This window comes from Poeciliopsis prolifica, unplaced genomic scaffold (assembly GCF_027474105.1).
Source record: "Poeciliopsis prolifica strain line A6 unplaced genomic scaffold, Auburn_PproV2 SCAFFOLD064, whole genome shotgun sequence".
Lineage (NCBI taxonomy): Eukaryota > Metazoa > Chordata > Actinopteri > Cyprinodontiformes > Poeciliidae > Poeciliopsis > Poeciliopsis prolifica.
The window spans coordinates 1927580-1940564 of record NW_026562439.1 but is presented as its reverse complement, the minus strand read 5'-3'; the positions used below and the strand labels follow the sequence as shown (position 1 = coordinate 1940564).

The following is a 12985-nucleotide window of genomic DNA, read 5'->3' as shown; positions in this document are numbered from 1 at the left end:
TTTCTGGATTATTAAGAATTTAAAGTTGAGCTGCAGAGCAGAAGGTTTCAGGATGTCTAAGACGTTCCTGTGAACTCCTGGATCGTCTCGTTGCCACCAGTGCAGAATGAGGTGAAGAGTTTGGGACAAGAAATATCGTCTGAAACAACCTCAAAAATAAACTGAAATGAAGATGAGCAGCAGAAAAACGGCTGGTGAATTCTGAACGTTTGGGACGTCCGGAGAGGAAACGATGTGCGTTTGGTGTTGATCACAATGAACTAAATCATTCAAAGAACGTTGAGGTTTCAGACCTGTGGTCAGAAAACTCCGGAGTCGCTCGAAGTTTTCTGGACTGACAGCGACTTTCCTTGAGATTTGAAGAATTGGTTCTGATTTTGACTGAGACGAGTTTGTTTGCATATCATCTTTTATCAACAAAGGTGTTCAAAGTGCTTAAAAACCAACTGTGAAACAAGCAGCAAACATTTCTAAATCATCAAGCAAAAATGCCTAAAATGTACTGATTAATGTTCCAGTTGCATCAAAGGTGGTAGAGTTTTAGTCTCCGTTCTTCAGCATCTTTGCAGTTTTCTGGCAGTTTGTTCCAGAATAACTGAATGCTGCTTCTGGTGCTGAAGGATTTAATTATGGAAGAGATGGCAGTTTAAACCAAAAATGGAGGAATTCCAGGATTATTCCCATTTAATCATCGAAGCAGATATTTTCCATCTTTGACTGGTTTGCTTTAAACGGCGATGGAAACATCTGAAGACTATCCGTCACTTTGCAGAGAACATTGTGGAGGAAACTAAACCAGTCATCCGAGTGTGATCTCCAAGGGGACGCTGGTTGTCCGGAGCTGACAGTTTCTGATCACTTCAACTGGAGAAATGTTCCCTGATTTCAAAGCGCTGGCAGCACAGACTCAGCCTCCAGATCAAACCTCTGAGATCCATGTGGGTCAGGAGGAAGTTGTGTTGAGGCTGCAGAAGGTGAACCGTTCACAATTTAAGTTAATCGTTCATTTCATAGTTTATAGTTTTAATTGATTGGTCCATCTCAGGCCTGGAAGAGCAGGTGGAGAAACAGGAGCCAAAAACTGGAACGTTTGATCATAATCAGGGTTTGGTCCAGGTGGTCAGAGTGAACTGCAGAAGTTATGAAGTATGATCAGCGCTGGTGACATGGTCTCTTCCCATGCTGATAAATTAGTTTAAAACTTGAGGAATTGTTTAAATTGTCCTTCAGTAACACAGAGAAGCACAAAAATGTGGCATTTATGTCATGTCTGGCTCCTCTGGCTGTGACTCTAAGCGTATTAGCTCTGCACACATTTCCAACAAACTCGATGCGCTTTGTTAACCAGCTTATAGGAATATGAGTTTAATATTTATGATGCAAATAATAAAGTCATGCGGCAGCGCAGCGCTCCTCGCCGAACCACTCTAATCATTCCCACTCCTCTCGGTCGCTCTGTGCAGAAGGTCGGGACAGATAGCAGGAGGGCGGAGCAGCTGAGCCGAGGCCTCTGCTGCGTTTGCTGGAGGTAAAGATAGGTGAGGAGTTCATACGTCCCCCCAGGCTTGTTGAGCGGCTCCTTCATTCCATCTGAATCCCTGTTTTGGGTCGGGTCTGTGGCTGGCAGGGTGGAAAAGGGCAGCGTGCTCCTGCCGGGCTCCGTGGAGGATGAAACGAATTCTGTGGAGCTGCTGCTTTCTGGAAGAATGTGCAGATGTAGCCACAGTGGGAGCCGCACTTTGTGGGCTGTGCTGTTGCTCCACTCCCCTCCCAGGAGGATTTTGTTTTGGAAAATCATGAATTTTCCCGTTTAGTGAGTGAATTAGCAGGTCAGATAAACCCGAAGCATTCCAGCAACTCACTTCCCACACAGACACAGAAGCCTCAAGGCATCCGTCATATTTTCCTCTCAATCAACCACGTCAAACAAATGTTATGAAAACCCGTCTAATATTATGAATGACTGGTTTTTAAAACCACTATTTTATACTCTTGAAACAGGATTTAAAACCTGCACAGAAAAAATGGTAATGAAGAAGTTGATTATTGATTATGCTGATAGCTTGGTTTTACCAAGAAGCTGCCAGAGCAGACACAGGAATACCACAGAACTTCTGGTCCAGAACTTCTGGTCCATATCTGTCAACCAGAACTTGCTGCATTACTGCAGACGAGTCTCTGCACCGCCTCCCATCTCTTTCTCTCTCCTGCAGTTATTGATAAAAATCATACAATATGTCACACCTGAAGATGTGCATTCGCACTTTCAACTCAAATTGTTCTAAACTTTGTGTGAAATGAAATGTTCAAAAATATCTCCCTCCAGATTTTCCTGCCTCGGCTGACGGCCAGGAGACGCGTTGGACGGAAGCTGCTGCAGGAGGCGTCCAACAGCAGCCTGGAGGAAGAGGAGATTGATGAAGAGCCGAAGAACTGCACCACTCCAGGTAAGGCGGGATGAAAGAAAGAGGACACAAGAGTCTCCGCTTTCCTTTGCTCAGGAATAGAGAGAGGAGGCTAAATAAGAAAAGCAAAAATGGAAAACAAATCATTCTGGTTGTTTCTCCCGTCTTCGGTTCCCCTAATGTAGACTAACCTAGTTTGGGCGGTCATATGATTTCCAGCAGGCGGTGACGTTCGTGCTGCTGCCGCTGTGGTTTCACAGTCCCTGCACGTCGTTGGATCATTCTCACCTTCTTCTGACTGTTTCCATCTCACCTTCTTCTTCCCTTCATGTTTCCACACTGATGCTGGCGCTTCAGTGAAGCATCATCCAACTTTGATGTGTTGCAATAGGATTTCAGGAAAATCAAAGTAGTGTACGGTTCTGAAGTGGAAGGATAATAATAATTCATGGTTGAAGACATTTAACCAAAGTGTACGCATCAGTCAGATCTGAATCAATAACAATCCCGAAGTTACCTTTACTCAGTTACATTGACTTGAGTAACTTTTTAGAAACAACTCATTTTCTCCTCTCCATCCGGGTCAGTCTGCTGGATTCAGTGAAGCGCTGCTAACTGTGTGTTGCAGGATCACATGAACACCAATAAAATACCCAGAAGTTTCAGGTTGTGACGAAATGAAAAGTAAAAAGTTTTAGCGTTGTGAATACTTCTGTAAAACTAAAACATGAGCGAAGTTAGAAACACTGAGATGAAGGAGAGGATCGGTCACCTCTCTCAAATCATCAGCCTCCCGTCTCACTTTCCAAGGTTACCTGCCTCCATCTATAAACGGAGCTGGGGTCAAAGTTCACCTTACTCCTCTCCCTCGCTGATGACGCAGGAGCTGCTCCTTTCCTCCTCTTGCTGCTAAATTTAAAGCGGCCCAACCCGGCGGCTTTAACCCGCGCTTCCCTCCTGAGGACAGCGCCGCTCCTGCTCTATAACCTCCATTTGCTCAGAGTCCTGTCCCGCTTTGGTGGTCCGTCCTCCTGAGACGGAGACACACCTGTTTGGGGGTAATTGTCATCCTTCACCTGATAATTCAGACAAAGTTAAGGAGATATTTAAAAAGTGATGATTGAATGAGAATAAGGGTAAAAGAAGCATCATATTGTCGACACTGCGGGTTTATGTGATGGAATGTCCTGCACTGGGAAAACTGGCAGCTGTCTTCGTCCTCCAGTTAGTAACCGTCGTCTCAGCAGAATGATGGACGGATTTCAAATGATTTAGCCGGAAACTCTTCACAGACTGATGGACAGCAGTTGCTGCTTCCCTTCGGTGGTTGTTGTCGTCGTGGCGCTCAGCTAACGCCCCGAACGCTGCAAAAAGCCCTGTTTCTATGGAGACACTTGATCAATACTCCTGATCAGTGTCACCTGACTTCTAGTTTCCATCCAAAATCCCACAGAGGAATCAAGGAGTGACGTTTCTCATCGTATCCTCTAAATATATAAATGTTTTACATTTACTGATCTGAGTGTGTTTTTAAGTAAATGTTCTGTTTTCAATCTTTATTCTGCAGTTAAAAATGAATCGATGGCTAAAGTAGATGACAGTTATTTCAATAGTTGATTAATCATGATCAATCGTTTCAGCCCTACATTATTATTTAAATTACTCAGAAATTTGCCTACTGACATATTTTTTTTCCTAGAGCTTATCTAAATTAATTAAAAGAAAATGAGAATTTAGTTTTCTTGGTGCTGATTGGCTGAACCCCAGAGATGCTAGCTTCTGTTAGCTCCACAACAGTTTCCACTGGGTGAATTAATGTTTTTAAAGTATTTTTGGTGTTTGAACTATTAAAATGGATATTTTTAGACAGGATTTGTCTAAAAATCCAGGATTAACTAATTTGCTAATCACCCGCAAATTGTTCATTTGCAAGTGATTCTGGTGCTAAACCACCACAAATCATTTTTTAAATTGACCTTTAAAATCATAAAAGTATCTTTAAACTGAATTATTTGAACCTTGGGGTGCGTTGCACTTTACTTTTTTTATCTTATCATCCACTGCAGGCCGACTACTGATCTTGTTTTTATTCTTTACTAATAAAGTGATCATGCAGCTTCTCCTGTGTTTCCTGAGAGTGCTAGCTGATGATGCGAACTCTTCACTTCCAGCTGATTGTCGGTTGAAATTAGAAACCTGCTGATCAAGAGCTGGGAAGCAGAAGGGAAGGAAAAGCTGCTCCAAAACGCCTCCATGAGTTTGATCATGAGAAGCCGGCTGCTTCTGCTGATTTCAGGCCCTTGTTTATTGTCCTCTCCTCCTCATCAGAGCATCATTTATCAGTGAAGATGGAAAAAGAACAGTGGTTTCTGGGAATTGCCTTTTTCTGCTAATGAAGTGATATTTATTTATGAGCTTTTGTTTAATGTTAATTAATGAAGAATTGTTCATTTTAGCACTTCTGAGCCGAGCTTTGTCTCAGAAGCGTAAAGTTTCTTCATCAAAACATTAAAATAATCTGTACTTCCGTCTGCAATAAATATTACTGTTGAGTTTTATACAGAACAATCTGACCATTGGAGGTAGAAAAATAGTTTTACATTTCTGCCAAAAAATCTAATTTGAAAAAAACAGCAAATTTCTGAGTCATATCTTTACTAGAAAAAAAAGATTTTGATATTAATCCTAGAAATAATAAAAACATGGACATTTATGAGTTTAAAAGGGTAAAACAATGCGAGAAAAAAACTTTTTGAGATTAATCTCAGAAATTTTCAAGAACAAAACTTAGAAAAGTAAAAAAACAATTAACCTTTGAAAATCAAAACGTTTCCAAATGTCAAACATTTTCTGAGATTAAACCCAAAACATCTCATAGTTTTTGAGAGAAGTGTATTCCTATCTTTCCCCTCTTTAACGCAGAAATCCCATGTAAACGCTCAGCGGTGAACCGTCTGTGCTCCGTCTCCCCTCTGCTTCCTCCTTCCATGTGACTGCTCTCTCCAGGGTGTTTTCCTCCTCCTCTGTTATTAAAAGCGAGCTGCAGTGACTTAATCGGGGCTTCCCTGTGAGGAATGCGCTGTGTGTTGGAGCGCCTGCGGTTTTTGGCTGAAAGTTTGGGAGCAGTATTGATTAATGCGAGGGAGCTGCCGGGTTCTGCTGCAGCGAGGCGCTCGCCTCGCTTCACGGGCGATTCCTCCCGGCTCTTCTTCACGTGTCTGCAGCCAGCGAGTGTTTGATGAAGGGGTCTCGCCGTCAGCCCGTCATCAATCAAATCTTAATCTGACCCACAGAGCGGCCCGGACCGGCTTCCTCTGAGGAATTGGTGCTTTGGTGTTGCAGTGACATCACTGGGCTGCTGCTACTGATGATGGCAAAGTTCCTTCATAACTACCAAACGTGCAGCTTGGCAAAGTCATCCTGTTTAGTTATTGCAGGATCAGGAGCTTGGAGCTCAGGGGAACTGGACCGATCCATCACTGCAATTAGCCGAGCCGAGTCAGAACCTTCCCTCTACATCAACTCCTGCTGGTTCTAGGCTTGTTTTAGCTCCTGTACAACATTAATCCATGGTGATGTTTTGTTTGTTTCTCACTGCTTTTCGTTTCATTTTCCTCCAGTTTTTCACTCATAGGTGCAGAGGCAGGCATGACCAAATGTTTTGCCTTTAACATGCTTCGTTTTTGAAAAAGTATCTCTGTGGTACTCTGAACAACAAGCCTCAAAGATTTCTATTGCCAAATATGTTAAATTTATGTGGAAAAATGTTCCTTCAGAGACACACAGAGGAAGGAATCAGTGAAGTTATGATTAGAATGCGTCTCAAATCTGACTTTTTCACAGCAGACTGAACATCCTGATTCTGATCTTTTCACTTTCAAAAATCTGATCCGAGCTACTTCCACATGTGGAACTAAATGAGACCCGTAATCCTCCACAAAAAGCCGTTGGTATCACTTGTTGATGCTTTAAAGACAAACGCATGAATGTGCTTCTGTAGATCTTGTTGGGACTTTATGTCATGAAGTGGTGAAGTGGAGATGGTGGTGAGGCAGACGCTGGAGACCCAGGTAGGTGTATGGTGAGTAATTTAATGAAAATAAGTCCAACAAAACACAGAGTCAATAAACAATAGTCCGCGGCCAGGCAGCACGGCTGAGCAGAAGCCAGGGCTCACACCGGTAGCAACTGGTCTTAAGGGCGGCACAAAAAAACAACGACAATCTGACAAACAACGACAAACAATGACAAGGACCCGACGAGGAACAAAGGACACAGGAGGGACTAAATACACTGAGGGTAATCAGGAGAACAAGACACACCTGGGAACAATCAAGGGGAAGACAGGACAACGAGGAGAACTCAGGACACAGAAACTCAGAATTAAACACAGAACCTGACAGTACCCCCCCCCTTAAAGGGCGGCTACCAGACGCCCAAAAACAAAATCCAAAACCCAAAAACCAGGGTGGGCGGAGGGGCGACGGAAGGAGGGCCAGAGTCCAGAAAACAAAAAACTACCCACAAAAGGTGGGCGGAAACACAAGGAGGGGCCAAGAGTCCAAAACTAAACAGAAAGAGGGCAGAGGCGTCGAGGGGGGTCCGGAGGGCGGCCATGGTGCCGAGGAACACTAGGGGGCACTGGAGGAACACTAGGGGGCACTGGAGGAACACTAGGGGGCACTGGAGGAACACTAGGGGACACTGGAGGAACACTAGGGGACACTGGAGGAACACTAGGGGACACTGGAGGAGCACTAGGGGACACTGGAGGAACACTAGGGGACACTGGAGGAGCACTAGGGGACACTGGAGGAGCACTAGGGGACACTGGAGGAGCACTAGGGGACACTGGAGGAGCACTAGGGGACACTGGAGGAGCACTAGGGGACACTGGAGGAGCACTAGGGGACACTGGAGGAGCACTAGGGGACACTGGAGGAGCACTAGGGATCTCGGAAGGAGCACTAGGGATCTCGGAAGGAGCACTAGGGATCTCGGAAGGGGCACTAGGGAACTCGGGAGGAGCACTAGGGGACTCGGAAGGAGCACTAGGGATCTCGGAAGGAGCACTAGGGATCGAGGCTGCCGGAGCAGCGGCACGAGGAGCAGTGTCCACGGAGGCCGGAGCGGAATCCGGCGGAGCAGGAGCCGGATCGGAATCCGGCGGAGCAGGAGCAGGAGCGGAATCCGGCGGAGCAGGAGCCGAAGCCGGAGCGGAATCCGGCGGAGCAGGAGCCGAAGCCGGAGCGGGGTCCGGCGGAGCAGGAGCCGAAGCCGGAGCGGGGTCCGGCGGAGCAGGAGCCGAAGCCGGAGCGGGGTCCGGCGGAGCAGGAGCCGGAGCCGGAGCGGGGTCCGGCGGAGCAGGAGCCGAAGCCGGAGCGGGGTCCGGCGGAGCAGGAGCCGAAGCCGGAGCGGAATCCGGCGGAGCAGGAGCCGAAGCCGGAGCGGAGTCCGGGCGAGCAGGAACGGCAGCCGGAGCGGGGTCCGGCGGAGCGGCACGAGGAGCTGAGGATGGAGCTGGGGCTGGAACTGGAGCCCAATGTTTTTGCTGGACGAACTCATCATAAAGTTCAAAAACTAGCTCCAGCATGGAAGAGTCTCTTTTAAACAACTTGAAGAGGTGATTGAAATCTTCCTCTGAATTTATTTGGAAACCGGCTGGAGTTAGAAACGGAGGAGCGTTGATGGTGGCTGTCGGGGCGTGAATTTGTGAATTCGCCATGTCATAGTCCGACGGTAGTCCCATTTCCTCCAGCAGCAGCGGAGAAGGCAGGATCTCCACATCCTTGTAGAGATTCTTCTGTGCCAGCTCCAACTGCTGCTGGATCCAGTCCTCATGGTCCATCTGGGCTCTGTATCTCTTACGCCTCACCATAATTCCTTTCTTGGTCGGGTCCTTCTGTCATGAAGTGGTGAAGTGGAGATGGTGGTGAGGCAGACGCTGGAGACCCAGGTAGGTGTATGGTGAGTAATTTAATGAAAATAAGTCCAACAAAACACAGAGTCAATAAACAATAGTCCGCGGCCAGGCAGCACGGCTGAGCAGAAGCCAGGGCTCACACCGGTAGCAACTGGTCTTAAGGGCGGCACAAAAAAACAACGACAATCTGACAAACAACGACAAACAATGACAAGGACCCGACGAGGAACAAAGGACACAGGAGGGACTAAATACACTGAGGGTAATCAGGAGAACAAGACACACCTGGGAACAATCAAGGGGAAGACAGGACAACGAGGAGAACTCAGGACACAGAAACTCAGAATTAAACACAGAACCTGACACTTTAGTCCTTTAATCCTGAAAATGTCCTTCAAGTGATAGAAGGCCGACTTTGTAATTGTCTTTATTTTGAAAGTTCAGGTCCATCACTGCATCCAGATTTCAGTCCTGATCTCCAGTTTCCAGCAGTAATAACTGAATCTGTGTGTTGACTCTTAACCAGGGAACACACCTTAGCTGAGTGCAACATAACACTCCTCAGTGTGGAAGCTGTTACTATGGGAAGAATCATTGATCAGATCCTGAGCAGAACAAAAAATTCAAAGGTGACATTTGAGAATAATAAACTTCAGAGATACATATTTTGCGCTGATATTCCAGTGAGTCACTATGGAAGCCCTTAACTGCCAGAAATAGAAAATAAATAATTCAGCAGCAGAATGTTACTAAAGCAAAAAATTGTATTGTTAAAATGAGATACAAAATTTGCTAAACAAGGAAGCTTATCCTTCTATCGAGATTTTTATCTTGTTCAAAAAAAATTTGTTCTTATTTTATCGTTATGACCAATGATGGAAACACTTGTGCTAATCGGCTAACAAGAGAGCGACTTTAAAATCACTGTATGATCTGCAGTGTTCATGCACTGCAGAAAATAATTCTGCATTGTTAAATGTAGATGTGCAAAACATTGCATATTTATTTGTGATATTAAATAATGACAATGCTATTATTATCTTAAATGTGGTGTTAGAACATCTTCTTACATTAGCATATTTTTCTTAGCTCTCTTTTATTGCACTTCTGTTTCAGTTGTTACATTTGTATGTATTGTTTTCTTTTTCACCTAGGGTTAGGGTTAGGGTCAGGTTCAGGGTTAGCTTCACATGTGCCAACAATCTGACCATGCTGATTGAAAGCCAGCATAAACCCATCCATTTATTTGCACTAATTTAACATTCATCACTGCACAACAATCCAAAAATTGAACGAAAGCAGCAAAGTTTGCAAAACACAACACAGGAGGTTTTCCCCTCTGAATTACGGAGCTCTGATTGTTTACCAGGAGCAGAAGGGACTCGATGCCTTTAAAGATTTTTCCTGCGACTGCGAGCGATGCCAAGACTTTCCTGAGTTCAGCGGGCGTTGTCCTGTTATTGCTGCAGCAGTCTGCTGCAGCAGAAGCTGCAGCCCCAGCAGCTTCAGAGGACATGCAGATTCCACAGTGTTTCTGTGAGCCTCCATGGTTATGAACTACTTACAGCAGTGCTGACAAGAACAAGCTCCATCCAGACTGACTCTCTGCATTTCAAACTATTTTTAACCTTTAAATCACAATGTTCTTAGTAATGGTTCCAGAATGTCATTAACTGCCTGACTAACTGGTTTTGATGCTGTTTTTATAAACAGATAAATTCTAGGAACAAAACCAAGTCCTAAAACCATTCTGGTCCCATGAGTATTTTGTCTTTTCCTTTAAAATGTAGCATTTCACTGTAGAATCCCTAAAAGCTGCAGGAACTCCAGTAAAGTCACTAATTTAAACAGTTGGGAAACGTTATGATCTCAGCTGGTTATCGATATTATAAAGCAGCAGGTATGGTGTTTCACCAGATGCAGACATCAGGTCTGCTACCATCTACTCAGTAAGAAAAGTAGCTTTTGGCTGCAATAAAGTTGTTTAAATTTTCATAATTGGTTATATAAATCAAATAAGCAAGTAAAAACACCTTAGATATGCAGAACATTACATGTGAAGTTATTCACATGTATGTTCAATACATGTGAATGCATTTCAGAGGATTATGAGGATTGTTGCATGAATAGAACCATAAGCTGAAAAGTTCACAAGTTCTATATGAACATAACTCCTGTTATCCTCATCCTGCTCATCCTGCAGTGTCCAAGTATTTAAACATTTTCTGTTGAGTCTTCTTGCTTGAACAGCATTGCCAACTCAAATAGACACATTCAGATCCACTGGAAAAATATAGAATTTTATCATTTTAAGATCATAATAAATAATGTCTACATTTCTAGCGGACATCTTTGCCTTTAAGCCAGAGGTGGTTCAGCAGAAGTATTTATTCTCTCAGTGTGACTGAATGAAAATGTTTAATTGAAAGTTTTTCTTCCACTTTGCAGTAAAAAATACAGTAGATGATCAGCAGCAGGTTGTCGTCTCTCAGATTCTGTCAGGCTTTTCGCTTCGTCTCTTCGTCTCCTTTTCTTATTTATTTCAGGCACAAACTGCAGAACATTCAGTCATGGTCAGGTTCAAAGCCTGCACTGATAACATGCCAAATTCCAAGAAGAAACTCAGATTTTTTTTTTAAAGAAGTGAAAGTTGTTGGAAGTGAAGCTTAAATTGGAGGGAAAATCCCCATCGTTGTTGTGGACGGTGATATCTGAGCTGGAGTCTCGTTAGCGGTGGCCGTGAGGCGCAACGCTGCGTCCTTTTAAAGCAACTCTGCAGATGTGTCAGAATTTTCTTTGCAGAGCTGAGCGGGCGTCTGAGGCCATTACAACATGGGATTAATGTGTTACTTTAAAAAAAGCGATAAACATAACTCCAGTTCTCTTTTAGCTCATATTCAGGGCCTTCAGTTTCTTTCAAAGCGTTTATTTATAATCGCTCTGATAACTCACCACGTTTCACAAACTGAGTGTGGAAGTCTCCCACGGCCTCCATTGATGCGTCTTGTCACTTCACTGAGATTAGATCACCTCTCTGCTTCGCCTCATGTGATCGCTGCAGTCACTTCATCCAGAGATGAGTCACCAGGAGGTGAGCTTTGTCCACAGCCAGGCTGCGCTGCGGCGCTCCGGCGGAGGCTGCGGTGCTCCGGCGGAGGCTCCTGCGGAGGCTCCTGCGGAGGCTCCGGCGGAGGCTCCGGCGGAGGCTGCGGCGCCTGCGTTGCTATGGTTTCCCGGTGACTCACCGCCGTTACGCCGAGGCCGGGGTTGTGCCCGCTCTCTGCCACGTGAGAACCGACTGATCTGGTTGCTGTGTGTTGAGAAATGCAGCATAGATGCTGGATGCGGTTGCCACGGAAACAGATGCGCTCCGAGGCGGAGAGCTCTGCTGTTCTCAGACACAAATAACTTTTACAAGTTTATCCCTGAGGAGTTGTTTGTTTTGAAAGATCATCTTCAGACATCCGGTGCAGGACCCCACTGATGAGCTTCAGAAAACAAAACCACCGTCTCTGACAAGCTGCTGATGAAACATAATCATGATGCACCGCTAACGAAAAAATGAGATGCGCTAAACCTAAAGCACTAATCATAAACATTAGTTGTAGCTAATGCTAAACTTTCCCTAAGTTTAGCACATCTAACTTGGGGAAAGTTAAGCGTGCTAAACATTTTCAAAATCATTCAAAATGCTAAATGAAGACTTTGCTCAGTTATCAGCACATTAGCTTCCCTTTAAGTAGAACATGATGGCTGAACATCGTCATTTCATCGGATTTCTGTTCAGAAATGGACAAAAAGTACTGCTATTTTTACTATCCATCTTCTCACTTCACTTCACTGCTGCTGCAGCTGCGCATTCATAAACTAAGCCTCCAACACGTGATGACTGAGGAAACAGATTCACACCGGGCAGAAAGGAGCTGCATCCTTGCATAAGCGCACGCCATGGGCCACAAAGAAGAGGCTGTGAGGGAACAGAGCAGGAGTCCTTAAATGTCACACATTACTCTGCACGGTAACTACGATGGCGTGTCAGCCCACATCATCGTCACGCCCCCAGCGCCCCACTGAGCATGTGCAGAACAGGCCCCCAGCCGTTCATGTGCGGTCACAATTTGCACGAGAATTGCACGAGGGGGAACTTGTAAACAGGCCCCCAGCGGTGGCAAAAGATGCTTTAATGATTTCTTTGTGTCTTTGTGTGTTAACGCCGACCCCTGCTGTTCCTCTGGAAGAGGTGAAAGGTCAGCAGCAACACGGCTGGATTTCAAAAAACGTTCCAGACTCTTCAATTAACGTTAAATTACTATTTTCTTTTTTGTCTTTCTCCAAGCTGAAGGATGGAAAACATAAAATTCTGCAGCTGTTGGAATACTCTGTCATTTTCATCCAGACGAATGGATTGAGAGCAGATATCGGCTCTCCCTGATAAACACAAACTGCTGGATGTTTGGAGATAAATTTGTTTTTCCAACGGCTGCATGACGCTTCAGCACACAGCTGTTGGAAAGTCAATATTAGTCCTGCTCTTCTCGTTTTTTCTGTCCTGCACGCTTCAGCGAACGTATTCTCTTCGGATATAAAATAAACTTTCTTGCCAGCTGTGGCGTGTATTTATGCATCATTTAGACACGTGTGTTTTAGAGCCGCTGGA

General features: G+C 44.9%; 1 pseudogene; it reads left to right on the top strand.

Annotated features, from left to right (window-relative positions):
• The window catches only part of LOC129351126 (sodium/potassium/calcium exchanger 3-like), a 35242-nt pseudogene that overhangs the window by 1870 nt on the left and 20387 nt on the right, over nucleotides 1-12985 (top strand).